The 15,339-nt window shown below is 25.6% G+C and overlaps 1 protein-coding gene across 1 annotated transcript in view; it reads right to left on the bottom strand.

Annotated features, from left to right (window-relative positions):
• The window catches only part of LOC129607043 (cadherin-99C), a 220,501-nt gene that overhangs the window by 76,837 nt on the left and 128,325 nt on the right, over positions 1-15,339 (bottom strand). The window lies entirely within an intron of this gene.

The following is a 15,339-nucleotide window of genomic DNA, read 5'->3' as shown; positions in this document are numbered from 1 at the left end:
TAAATTTTTCATTCAGTTTTGTTCAAGTAATTTTTTGGTTTTTGTTCTGTTTTTCAAAGTTATACCTACATATATATATATGTATTTTATTTGGTTTATTTAATTTTTTCTAAAATTTCAAAAAAAAAAAAATTAATTTAAAATTTATTTTTATGTCAATGAAAATCGAATTCAATAGTATTAATATTATATAGATAACAAAATAAAAATATAATTTCGAATTTTTGTTATACGAGTATAGGAGATATTTTAATTCTATGCCTCTGTATATCAGTTTGTATATAATGTGGCTAGAAAAATTAAGAGACAAAATAACCGCCATATATAGCAAAATGTACATATATCTATATTATATAAATAAATAAATAAATAAATGATGTAGTTCGAATAATATTTTATGAAAAATTTTAGTTGAAATTACGAAATTTTTATTTGTAAAATTTATGAACAGAACAAGATTTTACTGATTTTCTTAATTTACTATATAATAATTTTCAAATATAATAATATTGCAAAGTTTTGAATAAAATTTTAAGTGTTCTTAGATTTTTGTCTGTCTTAAAGCTGAATCAATTCAGGTGTTCTTATTTGTCTGTCTGACAAATAAAATTTATTCTATTTCTGTATACAATATTAGAGCAAATTTTCAAATATTTTTTTTTCAATATTTTTTACAAATATTGCAATTATTGTATTAAAAATTAGAAAATTGCTAAGTCAATGTTACAATCGAGAGGGGCGTAATGTAGTTCAACACATAGTTAATAATATTCTGACCATACGCAATGGAATTGAAGATCACATCGAATAATGTTAATAAATTAAGTGACATAATCGAGAAAGAATACAAGTTGCAAAGAGTATTCAAAATTACTCCAGAATAATTTTATGTAGAAAAGATGCATTAGAGCTTCTCTAGACTAGTTTTGAAAATGGGAAATATTGATAGTTCTGGAAATCTAAAAGTTATTCGGTCATGAATATCATTAATGCAAAGTATCAAGGCCCAAAAATTCATAGTTCGTGCGTGCAAGGAAATCATGTTGTTAGATTAAAATAAATAGAAGTTATAAAATACTACAGTCAATAATATTTAATTATAATTCACAAGATATTGAGAAAAATCTACAGCCCAGAGAGAAATGGTATCAAATGGGGCTCATTCAACTTATTTGATAATTTATAACAAGTAGACGATATTGTATACCTATTGTCTACTGTAATTTAAAGACTGCACTTAACAGTCTATGTAGATATACAGTAGAGGAGGATGTTTGAATAAATCAGCTTCCAAAATTGAAAACATACACAAAAGACGTCGAAAAATTCGTTTAAAGTGCAAGAAAGATGGTTGTTAGACACAAATATAGTATAAAACGCATATAGATGAGTTTTTCAATTATTTATGTCATTATTTAAATAGTGGTGCCATATCTAAAATTTAAGATAGGAAAATATCTTAGAAGAAGAAGTAGTAGAGTAACTTAATAGCACAATAACTCAAACCTTCTCACTACCGTCTTCGGTTTCGATTAAACTCTATAAATGTCTTTTCTTAAATATGACATAAGATTTTAAATGACATTAAGAAAATGTGCTTTTTACAAAAACTGCAAATAAGTATTTCGTTGAAATTTTTAGGTTAATTTTTTTGTTTTTGTACAATTTTTTGAATTGAATTCAATTTTATTAGCGTTCATTTTGTTAGCAGGTTGTTATGTTAATAAGGCGAAAATAAACGTTTTTATTGTTTTTTTTTTTTCAAATTTAATTGCGACGAACAAAGGAAAAATAAAAATAAAATATTGAATTTTATAATATTGGTTTAAAAAAAAATGTGTTCAAAATTGTCAAACAACACAATAAACATGATTATGAATTATTGTAGTAGAGCAACAGTTTGGAAATTCGTTAACAATACAAAAAAAAAAAAATAAAGAAAAATCTAGTCTAAAATAAATTTTTTATAAAATTGTGAAAAGTTGATTTTCTTTTATTCGAATTCCACATTTTCGAATTTAAAAACAAATTCGAAATTTTGTTTCCGCAATAATTTTTACTCATTCATTGAGAAAATAACTTGATTTTTTTGTTTTTTTATTTGCGATGTCAACACTGGGTATAAAATTTCAATTCTTTTCAAAAATTATTTTTTCAAATTCTCAATATAGTAAAATAGATTTATTAATTACATAATCTAAGAAAATTAATTTTAAATAAGTAATAAAATTTAAAAAATTTAAAAAATTGAAAAACTGTCATAGTTGAAATCAATATTATTTTCTTTATACTCGTAAAAGTCATCTGTTTGACATTTTGACATATGTAAAGTAATTTAACAGAATTATTGAAGTATGTATTCAAAAATGACAAGTAGTAAAAGTAATTTTTGGTTAAATTATTAATTTTATGTTGATGGTTTAGAATTGTAGATTAAAAAGTTTGAATGACAATAGTTTTAAGACTGTTCAAATATAATGTTTGTGCATATTATTTGCTTGTTGTTAAAGACCTCCCAATGTTAAATTATGTCTGGTTGTATCTGAGCTTTGCAGTAGTTAAATTATGATTTGCTTCAAATTTTTAAGAAAATTTTGTTTAAACTAATGGACGTTTGGTAATTACTGCAACTTGTCCTAATCACTATTACTATTACTGATAGTGATAGTTATCGTAAAACGTTATTAGTATTATTATTGTAAACACAAACCAATTCATACGATAGATTCGACTCCATAATATGAGTAATAGTTTTTAAAAACAAATTTAGTTTGATTAATCATATGATTTGTTGATCAAAATAAGCCCTTAATAAATTGATATCTAAATATTCCCGTGTACAAAGTTTTATACATACAGTGAGGCATAATATTTACTGCCAACTTTAGGCCTGAGATCAAACATATCTTAGGAAAAAATTTTTTTAGAACAACAATAAAATATAAAAATTTTATTGAAAGAACAATAAAACGATACGGGCGGTAATATGTGGTGGTTATCCCAAATTATTTTTTAGTAATTTATAATTGTTATTTTTTGTGCTACAATCCCCCTTGAAACTTTAAAAATACTCTGCTGGTACCACATATAATATGATACTTGAAAATTCCTTACTTTTTTCTTATAAATAAAACTTAGATCTATTAATAAATTTATTTTGCCCACTTGTTATTAAATAATTGCTATTTTGAAAATCAGAACAACCTGCGATTTATTTAATTCTCAGAAAATTTTTTGTTTTCTTTCTATTTTTCTTTTTTATATATATTTTTGCAAAAATAGAATTCTATATAAAGTTGATAATTGAAAAAATAACTTAAAAATTTAATTTACTTTTTATGTTCTCTACATGCTCAAAGGATAGTAGAACCTACAAGAAACCTACAAAAAAAAAGAGGGACTAAAAAGAAATCCAAACAAATTAGGAGAGATCTTTATCAAAATCCTTGGAATATATCAATACACAAAACTGGTATACATGCATGCAAACATAATATAAATCTCTTTATTTTATTCGTATATATTATTGAACTATTTAGATCGAACGGCATTTTCTTTGTAAAATCTTAATGAACCAACTCCTTTAATAGCTACCTGAATTGCTATAACGCTAAAAGAAAACAAAAAAGCGAACTAAAGACCAGTCGATATTTTGATAGCAAAAAACCAAAAAAGAAGAAAAAAATTATTTCAAAGAAACAAAAAACGATCCACGTATTTTCGTTATCGCTTAATTGACAAAAAATAAACACTCAAAATTTAAGGAAATAATAATGAAAAAATTGAATGCAAAAATAAATAAAGCGAGGATGAATTTCAATTAGTCTAGTACCACAATAGGATCATTTGAATTGAAGAATATTTGTAAATTTGTTTATAGATCCAAGGTATCAAAATTTACAGGTGGCTTTTTGGTTACGAATAAATAATTTTCGAAACCGTGTGGTACATTCAGTCGATTATAATTTAGTAATGTTTGACATACACCTTACTAGTGAGGGCTACTTGTGGGTTTAAATTAATAATTTTCGAAACTGAGTGGTACAGTGACTCGAGAATAACCATAACAAAGTGATATTGATTTTACTAGTTTTATAATTTCCAGTTTCGAATGCTTTCTCTCTCCATTTGTGAATATAAGAATCAGATCTGGAAATTCTTCTAAAGTAGTCAAGGTAGTGTTCTTCTTTACATTAAAAAATTAAAAATAATTTAGTAATACCATTCAAAGGATGGCAAACGTGTGAGCACTGAGATAGATATAAAAAAAATTTTTAGTCATATTAAAACGAGGACAAAGAAATCCCAATTTATCTTAAAATGCAAAAGCAAAAAAAAAATTTAATAAAATTTTAAAAGAAGCAAAAAATAAAATTGCGGTTCCTTTATAATATCACTCATAAATATCCATATCAGAATGATTTCACTTTAAATTCAACTGTTCCTCGATTTTTGTATTCATTTCAGTTTTCCTTTTCTCTTTTGTATTTGTTATTTGTATTGGAAACATAAACCTACACGAAATTTAATAAATTTTATAATTTATGATTAGATTTCAAATTAAGTTTATAATGGTAAAGAAATTTTGCGTGATAATGTGAATGAAATTCTTAGAATTGTACCTTATTAAAAAAAAATTCATATTAAATTTCGCAAAACCCTGACGTTTTAAATTATTTTCATTTACAAACCTTAAAAGTATCTGTATATGGAAAATTTTCCAAGGAACTCAATTGGAAATACGCATTTGATTTTATTTGGATATTAAATGAAATTTGACTTGGTTGCCATTTTTACTGACCGCATTGCATACCATCAGGAAAATTATGTGATGGCACCAAATTTTGGGTACCTAATTTTCGGAGGGGACGCACTTCTCCACGATAAGTCGGCCGGTTATGTGCTGATCACATCAGATATTTTTTATAAATTTTAGCAATTACCATATTTCTAAATTTTTGAATTTTTTTCGTTGTTATACAGAAATTTTGAAATTTTTACAAAAGCTGAGAATAAGGACAAACAAATGAAGAGTATACCCTAAGACTTCCAGAGAGCTAAAAATTATTTTATATATAGAAAATAATATGGCTGTGAGGGAATAAGAGATAAAATGTAATAAGAGATTATATTCCTCCTCCTAACAAAAGATTTTTTATTTTGATAAGATTAAGAAAAGAAAATACAACTGAACGTAAACATAAAATGAAATAAAGGGAAAAAAAACAAAAAAAAATTAAAAAAATTTAAAAAAAAACACCGCGACGCGAAGCGATTAAATTCATATGCATAAGACATCACCAAATAGGATCGCAAGATTATCGCGATATAAAAATGACAACAAAGAAACAACAAGAAAAGAAAATAAACTAACAAAAACTTAAAGAAAAAAACTCTGCAACCTTTTGTTTTTTTTTTGTTTTTTGCTATTCTCAGGGTTATGCTTATAATATTAAGTTATTGGATATAAGCGAAAGCGAAATAAAGTGGAGATTTGAGTAAAGTTTGAGTCAGGTCGGCGCGAATTTAAATAAAATTTTGTTCACCTGTCGTAATATTGTTAAAAAAAAGGGAAAATTTTTGTTCTGATGTTTTCCAATTTTTTCTTTTTGCTTCTTATGCTATGTGTTCCTTTCAATTTTTAATTCTTTTTTTGTCCGCTTTTGTTTTTTTTTTATTTTGTTTTAATTTCAAAGAGGAGCCAACCTGCTGCCCAAAACAAAGAATTTTTATATACCAAAAAAAAAAAATGGTTGTATTCATGCACACGTGTACGCGTGTGTGTGCTTAATTATTTAAATCAAAAATTGACATTGAAAAACTGTCAAGAGTCGTGCGAGTACAGAAAGATAATAAAGCGCACAAAATGAAAAAGCAAAAAGAGATTTTAAGTGACAAATAAAATAAACAATAAAATGCTGTCGATGACACCACATCAAAAAAAAAAAACATATCAAAACATAAAGTGAAAATTACGCAACTTAATATGTTATCGTATACGACATGTTTGAAATACATTGTATGTGTCGTACACATGTTGGAATAATAATTCATATACAATGTATACGAGTATAATATATACGATGATAATATTGCAATATGAACAAAATGAGATAATTACACCACGAACGTGAGCTCTCATTTACTATATTTTGAGAAAATCGGGATTATTTTACGATAACAAATGCGGATTTTATAAAGTCGTTGATCCAATACCGTGTGGTCGAAAATTTGCGATGTGTTAAAAAAGTACTATGTGCAGTACAGTCTTTCTGAATCAGTATTAAATGTACATAAATCTATCTCCAAATTGAACAGTTTTATCTATACAATATCGTAAAAAAATTAGTATAATTTTAAAAGCTTAAAAATCTTACAAATTGAAAAGATATCAATTGAATCTTACAAATTCAATTTTTGATAAGAGGCTAAGAGGCGGGACGCTTCTATTGTTTGGCATTTTTTTTCTTTAAACTCATTGCCCTCTGTCAAATGGTTCCTAATGTTTTTACAGTTTTTTAGTTGTAATATTATTTGCTGCCCCTGATTGATTTGTTCAATACTTAAAACGTATCGACTCCTATTCAAATTAGTGTACATAGTATTAGGACATACATAGCACCTATATTCAAAAAATTTAAAGGAAATAAACAACAATCAAAATTCATTATAAATGTAGTTTAGCTTTTAATGAATTGTGTGGGAGAGCCCAAAAATTTGATGAATTTTATCATAAATTTTGTTTTATGTGTTGATAATTTTGTTAATTATTATTTTATTTGTTAATCGAACTAAAAAAATTTTAAAATTCATTTTTGAATTTAGAATAATTTTTATTATAGCATTTTGAAAATAGGAGTGAACCTATAACATATGATTAATACAGCAAACTTATTACACCCGTATGAATGTATGTTCGAAGGGTATACTAAATTTGCCACACCGTTAGTAACGTTAAGAAATAATTGTCTGAGATATTGGCATAAGTATGTCAATGCCATACAGCTTCAAAATTTATTTGGCTGTATCTTAAAAGCTGTTCAATCCGGTAAAATGGCAGTTTTACTCGTTTAAAGTTTTTGACATCTCATGAGTACTTGTGACAGCTGCAATACAACTATCTAAAAGTTATTTGGTCACATCTTAGAAATTATGTAAACTCAACTGCTTCTTGTAACTGTCATACAACTTCATAAGCTGTTTGTTCATAGCCCCGAAACTATTGAAGTTACAAAGCTGAAATTTTGTACAAACGAATTTGGTGATGGGACCAACATTTTTAGTTAAACTCTTTTTTATATGTAAATTACCCTATATGTATAAAATAGCACTAGACGTATAAAAAGCAAGAGTTTGTATCAAATTGTTTGGCAACTATCTCTGAGATTTAAAATAATTTATTCGTATGGGTATCACAGAGTTGACACCGTAAACTATATCTAACGTATTCTCATTTTTCTTATTTTCATTCCAGTCAATTCTTCAAGCTAAACTTATAAGATGTCATCATCTGACTTTATTGTTTTCTGTTTAATATCACATCTTTAATAACTTATCATTTTTATTACATAATCTTGTTTAATTATTTGGTTTAAAAACTATTTTTGTTATTTTAAAAGAAAACTCAGTTGTGCAAAAAATTTCTTGTAAAAACTATTTTCTTCTTTAATTTATTTAAGGTGTTGGAAATTTTATTTTATAGCGTCGAGCCTTTTTGTTAAAAATGTCAGATTGTTTGTTAAATTAAAAACAAAAATTTTATTTTATTTTTTAATAATATTAAATTAAATAAAAATGAGAAAAAAGAATATAAGGTTAGGTTAAATGCTTTATCATTATTATTGTTAAAAAATATGACTGATGAATAAACATGATGAGAGGTTAAGTTGCCATTTTCCTATATACAAGTAAAATATAGAATTATGAGATGATCAAAATTTCGCTCTAAGCTATTTTAGTTTACAAAAACAAGAAAGAATTAAAAATAATTATTATAATTTATAAAAGAAAAAAAATAATGGTCCTACATAAAATTCATAATATGATTGAAAATTTTTCATTTACGGTAAAGATTAAAAAAAAAACGAAAACGATCTTTAATATTGTGTTGAGTAGGTAGGTTCGCATTTACTTATCTATAAAATTTTATTTTAATTATGTATATTTATAATGTTATTCAATAGGTACGTTGCAAATTGCCTTATATACAACTGTAGTTATTTTACATCGAAAATTCTTAAATGGCCAAATCCTGCAAATTCGGTTGAATGTAAGAGTGGATAAAAGAGAAATAAACGGGTAAAAGAGAAGCCTATTTTGCAATTTAGGAGTAAACCAATGTTTTAAAAATATTTCAATATAAATTGTATGCTGTTTAACTAAACCGCAGTAATCAGCGTAATGTTATATAATATTGTTTATAGAGAATGGAATGAGAAATTTGTTTATAAGTTGGTGCCAAAGCAGAATGGTTTTCGAGCCACAGCCAAAACAAAAAGTTACAGCCAAAACAAAAAAAAACATTTGAACTTGTTGTCAAACAATAATTTCCGCTTAAAACACAACCTGTCATACTAAATTTTTCATGTGTGAAATGAACAGTTTGAGTTTAATTAATTATTGATTTTTACTCTAAATAATTTTAATCAGATTTTTGATTTTCATTATCCATGATTGGTTGTAGATATTGTGTGAACACAAATAATTCAAAGAACTATGAACAGAGCTCAGAGAATATAGAGAATAGAGTTTAGACCTTATTGTTTTCCAGCCAAACATTTTGTCATAATAATTAATATTGAATTATTTAATAATTTATATGGAATATTCGGAAAATTGTTGATTTTACGAAAATATTTAATAGTGCTACAGAATGAAAATTTTATTTTGCTAAAAGACTATATTATAAAATTATTTATTCATCTGCTTGAATCTAAGATTTCCAAATTTCATATTTGAATTATTTCCATTTCTCTTGATTATCGTTATCTCATGATTAATTTTTTATTCTCATTTCCCTAAAGATCGAATGGAGGATATTAGTATTGCAGTTGTATGCTTAATTTTTCCTTAATTTCTGCAAGGCAACCTTATCTTATAGTTGATAATCTAAATATACCAATCATAATATAAAAATAATCTTATAGTTGAGTATTTCTAATATCCTGTGCATTTAATTTAATTTATTTTTGTTTTGTTTTATTTGAATTTTAATAGAAAATCTGAAGCCTAAAGGGTATTTCTTATATTTCTTAACAAATATGGGAGCTGTTGCTGTTTTGTATATAATATATGAAATCTGAATTACACAACGCATATATATTTATACAAACATTGTATATTTTCTACTTTTTTGATGATTATTCATTGGAAGTCTAAAATTTCAGCTGATTTTTGTTTTACGTGGTAAGTTTTATGTCATAAATTTTTGTTTTAAAAAATCTCATTTACCGTACAGTAGTTTTTTTTTATATATATATAGAAAATGAAAAACAAATTTGCTGTTTTTATGATTTCCCTTATTTTTTTTTTAATTTATTTGCTGAGAAATGAATAAATTTTGAAATATGTATGTATATATAGAAGAAAAACTGAATGTAAATTTTTCAGGGCGTTAGAAAATTTATTAGTTTATTTGAAATCTGTTATAATATATGTAAGTGTGTGTATATGTGCGAATTAAATGCACACAAAAATAAAGTGTGAGGCGATTTAGATTGCAAATTTATTATGATTGTCATTTTTTATTATTTTAAATAAATATTGAAATAAAATATTCATATACATATAAAATTTATTATAGAGTACCTATATAAAATGAATGAGTTGAGGAAATTGTAATAATAGGCTATAGGAAGCCTTAAGATACAAGAAAATAACGTAAGTATAAGTAGTTTACAAACAGTTATGGGTGTAAATAGACGATTTGCGATCCAAATTTTGATTTGCTATTGTACTTGTATATACATTCAATTCAAACATATATAATTGTTATATAACAAAATTCTTATATAATAAGGAATTGTGTGAGTTATACAATATTTTTAAATTAATACAAAGAAATTTATAACTTAATAAAATTTTAGGTATAATGACAATTAAACAACAATACTGTCATATTTTGGAGATAAGATATTTTACTGATCTGTAAAATATCAAGAAAGATATGACCCATTTCTAGTGAAAGGAAAGCGAAAGAATTAATAATTTGTTGCCGTAAAAATATTTCAAGAATTGTTGTATTCATTGTGGGTTATTGACCGACAGTGTTTCACACGGTTACAATTAACTATCCTCACAATATTAATTTATTTTCAGCATCAATATTAAATAAAAAGGAGGAGACTTTTCACCGATTTCCTTATGTGCATGGTGCAATAAAATGCGCCGTCTTCAATAGAATTGGGAAAGCTGTGCAAATTGCAAATCAAACTAGCATACAAGTTATGGCATCATAATATTGCCACATACTGTTTGTGTGTCTTGAGTTTAATCTTTGAGTTTTTGTGAGTTCAACCATCTTTGTAAGGGAATGAATTAATCAATACAATTTCATTACTTTGAGAGAAATTGGAACGTTTCTTTGAAATTTTAAATTAAACCATAAAATTTCCTAAATTTATTTTAATAAACCGTAAATATTTTTCACAAAATTCTTATACCAATTAATTCGATGTATATATTCGATATAGGGTACCAATTTTATCTATGAAATTTTCTACTTAATTTTACATTTTCATTAAACTATTTCTTTTCCATCTTCATTTAATTGAATATTTTTTTTTTTTAATTTTTGGTTTTTTTTTAATTCAAAATAAACTTAAAGAGCAAAAAATCACAATTTATGTAATAGAAAAGATGGGAAAAAAATAAGACTAGAGAAAGGAAAAGCTAAAAGACAAGAACTATAAAAATGTATAGTTGATTAAATGCGGTTAATTAAAACTTTATTACTAGAGTTATTTTAGCGTGTCATCGAAGCGCAATTGAATGTAAAGTCGAATATTGAATTACAAAGTAGAAAAAAAGGCAAATAAACCAGAAAAAACATAAAAAGATCTCATGAATCTCTCAATAAATGCAAATTTAATCACAAATAATATAAACTAATGTAATTTTCTTTAAATATACCAATTTATTTATTCAGGTATATAAGTTTTGTTGGAATTTTCAGTTATAGAGCACTCATCATACCTATATTATGTACCTAAATAGATGCATTGTATATTCTTAATGTCTTGCTTAAAAAGGGTACCATGAGGTATAAGATCATTTATTATTTTTGCCAATATTTATCTTTATAGATAGGACTACATAACTTTACTAATTGTATGTGTATACGCAAGATAAATTGAAAAAAAAATTACTATTAACAAATTCATTTACAAAATGGCCAATTAAGAAACGATAATGAGTTATTTGTGTATGTGTTCAAGTATAATATATATAGACGAGTGATTTTATATAATTTGAAAATTGAAATTTGAATACTATAATATAATAGCTCTTTTGGAAATCTCTTGCAATACTCTTAATATAATATTTATACATATACCATGTAAGTGTATATATACGAGTATGTCTACAATGATTTTTTGTATTTAATTTTCTTACTAAATTTTCTTTAGTAATTCTATTTCATATCATCCAATATTACTTGGGTTTGTGTAATATTTTGGTTTGGTTTTATACTAGAGTGATTACTGTGCAAGTATAAACAAGGCAGCCGCTAATATCATGGATGCAAAATATTGTAATATGATACGTGAAAACAAAATTTTCAAATTAAATAAAAAAATTTGTAATAATTTCTAGTAATAAATTAGTATTTTTAGTAATTATTTTAGTTTTAAATTTATTGGCAAAATAAATATTTGACATTTTTAAAAGAAAATCTAATAAATATGCTTAATAATTTTTTTTTAATATAATCTTGTATACTTATATACAGAAATTGATGCCTATATTTAAAATACATTATGTAATTTTGTGAATATTATTATAAGTTGGCTTGCATTTAGAAGAACAACTTTGATTTAATCATGGGTATAGTTTTGACAGAAAATCGTAATAAATTATGGGCTATTTTTTTTTTTCGTATTTCATTGCATTTTGAATATTTTTGTTGGGATTTTTTTTTCGCGAAATGAAAATAATTTCAATAATTTTTGTATTTTTCGGAATCTTTAGCAATAAAACATTTAAAATGTCAATTATAATTTGAGATATTTATGTTTTAAATGAAATGAAATTTAATTTAATTTTAAATACTTGTTGTTTTTTCGCATATGGTCGATATATCAAGGATTTATAATCGAAATCATTAAGTATTTAGTTTCCCATCTCAAGTGAAGAAGTTTTGAAAGTAAACAAATGCATAATTTTTGATCTGTTTTTTGCACCAACTACAGCAGAAAGTGTAGAGATTTTGCAAAACTTATGCAGAATCTTTATGATTTAGTTTTGTTGCTGAAATGATTCAGTTTATTTTTGAACTTATATGAAAGGCAATAGAGATGATCTTCTGTATAATACAGTTGGAGTAATTTTTGTCACAAGATGTTGTGGCGAATTTACGCAACCAAGAATATTTCTGTAATTGAATTTATATTTTTATGTTAGACTAAATAAATCAATTATTGTTTATGATTGTTAGTCTACAATATTGAATAATGTGAATGCTTTTTGTTATTTTTCAACTCATATTAATATTCAACTGAATAACTTGATCTGGACTTGAACGTGAGCCTAAACGTTTCGTTTTCTTACCACTGCAATATTTCAGGTGAAATTCAGTAAGATGAACGGTGTAAACTAGAGAAGCACTAATTTAATTTTTTTTTTTTCAATTTTTTTCATTATAATTATTGCCAAAACGATATACGGTCCTAAGAATTGTTTTTATCGCACATTGGGAAGAATAACGACACAACTTAAAAATATAACTTCGACTTCCGGAATTTAATAGTATCTATACAACTGAATGTAAATTACTATCGTTGGCATAGAACTGTTCTGCAAGTATATGAACAAATTTTCTATATTATTTTGTTACGGAAAACTTTTGTATATTAAAGAACAATAAGATAGTTTCCGACTCTGAATTTTGACTTATGTCATTGTTTTCGCAAACGTGCGTTATGAGAATAAATTAATAACGGCTACCATAAAAATACACTGAAAATTTTAACATCTTTTGTCTTTTATAATAAACAATGACACTGCCGTGGTTAATTAATGGAATTAAATGAACAATGGTACTTTATAACATAATTATATAAATTTAATAACATAATTATATTAATTAAGCTAGAATATTATGGCAATGTGTGTGTATTGCACAAAATTTTAATTTTACGTTGTATTCCTAATTTAAATTTTTATAAAGTACTGAATTTCGTGTTTAAACAACAATAATAGAATTTTAATAGATAATAGAAATTATTTTAATTGCTTTCATTACGAATTTTAAAAATTTTATATAATAATTATAATTTATGAACTTGAATTAATGGTAAACCACATAGGCTATACAAGTTTGTGTCTATATATATTAAATAATTTAAAATAAAGACTAAAATTTTGAATAATTAAGATTTTAACTTGTAAAAATCCTTGTATACATAATGAACGCACTTAAATAAATTATAATATAAACACTATACTTCTGATGCATTCGATTCGGAACGTAAATTGAAAGACAAAACTTGAATATTTTAATAATTTTGTCAATGGTATCTGTGCAGTATGGTAAGGAATTAAAATAGTAGTACACATTACGGTTTAATTATATTATAATTATTGAAAATAATGAAAATAAAAATTTTGTGGTTTATTAATATTGAAAACATTTCTTGGCCCCTTGACCGCATTTGAGATTTTCAACAAAAAATAAAAACCCTCATCTTAATCTCTTTTAAGATTTTTAATCTCTTTTTTTTTTGTTATTCGTTTTTCTAAACTAATATGCAGTTTTTATAATTATAGGTTATGAACTTTTTTTTTTGGGGGTTTTGTTTTTTATTTTTGGAACATGCTGTGAATGTTTATTTAAGGAATTTTATGGTATTGTATAAAATTTTAATTTTTTATTATAAATTAATTTTGATTTTAAGCTATTAAATGCTGAAAATTAGTTTAATTTTTCTAAAATTAGTTTATGACAATAAAAATTTTGAAAAGTTTTTGTAAATGTGAATGCGTATTGTTTAATTCTGTGAGCTTTAATGGTGGTTTTTGTAATGGTATTCATTTTGTCTACAGTTACAGAAGTGAGAGGGGAAGAAGAAAGATTCTACACTCGCAATAATTTTGTAGACTTTTTGGTAGCAAAACGATTGTTTTTCAGATCTCACATACTGAGACTTATAGGTGAGAGTTCTTTCTTATCCTTTTGGAACATAAGTGTAAAAAATCAATAATTTGAGTAACTTAATTATAAGCCAACGTTAAGAAATCAAAGTATGTTCATGGATTTCTTAACGTTCGGATATAAGAATCCTCTTATGAATTCGACTAATTTGAAAGGTTCGGCAGATCTCTTATGAATTCGAGTAATTTGAAAGGTTCGGCAGACCGTAGTCCCACACCATAGTGACTACGTAGATCCTCAGTATTTCGTTGGAGGGCCAAACAATCTCCTGGAAGGTGCACTGAGGCTTCTTTATCTTCTACACAAAATTTTCAAGCGTTCTCACTTTCTAGGCCGAGACTCGTAAGGTGACCTGTGAGCCTGGAATGACCCGTCAAAATACCAATGAGAATTCTCACCTGGTTCCCGCTAAACCCTATGATCTTCCTAAAGCGCCCCTGGCCGTAGTTTCCCAGAAGCTGTTTGTAATGTAGAAGAGGTCTGACCCAAATTGTGGGTTGCTAGTCCCCTTCTTTATTAACGCGTCATCCGTTTAATTTTCTTCCACGTCCACGTCTCCAGACACCCACCACAGTGTGATAACCGAGTCAGATTTATACAGATGTTTTTTGATTTCTTTTGACGAGAATTGGATGGGCTTCTTTTTTTTTCATCAAACACAATTCGCGAACGTTTTTACATACACCATTACATTTTCATGAAATTGTCATCAGTTCAAACAATCCTTGATCGTGCAACGTGTGTACATTATAATGTAATACTAATACCAAGATATATTAATGGATTTGTAAGAGAATTGCGAAAGTTTGCTGCTATTTTTTCTATTCCATGTTTTCAGGTTAAAATTTCTATTCCATATTTTGAGGTTAAAATAAATATTGAAACAAAATCGTTGTATAATTAAAAATATTAAATTTTATAGAAGGAAAAAAAATTTTGTTACTACAAAATTTGTCTTGGAATCAGAA

Source organism: Condylostylus longicornis, unplaced genomic scaffold (assembly GCF_029603195.1).
Source record: "Condylostylus longicornis isolate FDR11 unplaced genomic scaffold, ASM2960319v2 ptg000026l, whole genome shotgun sequence".
Classification (NCBI taxonomy): domain Eukaryota; kingdom Metazoa; phylum Arthropoda; class Insecta; order Diptera; family Dolichopodidae; genus Condylostylus; species Condylostylus longicornis.
This window is presented reverse-complemented; position numbering and strand designations above follow the sequence as displayed.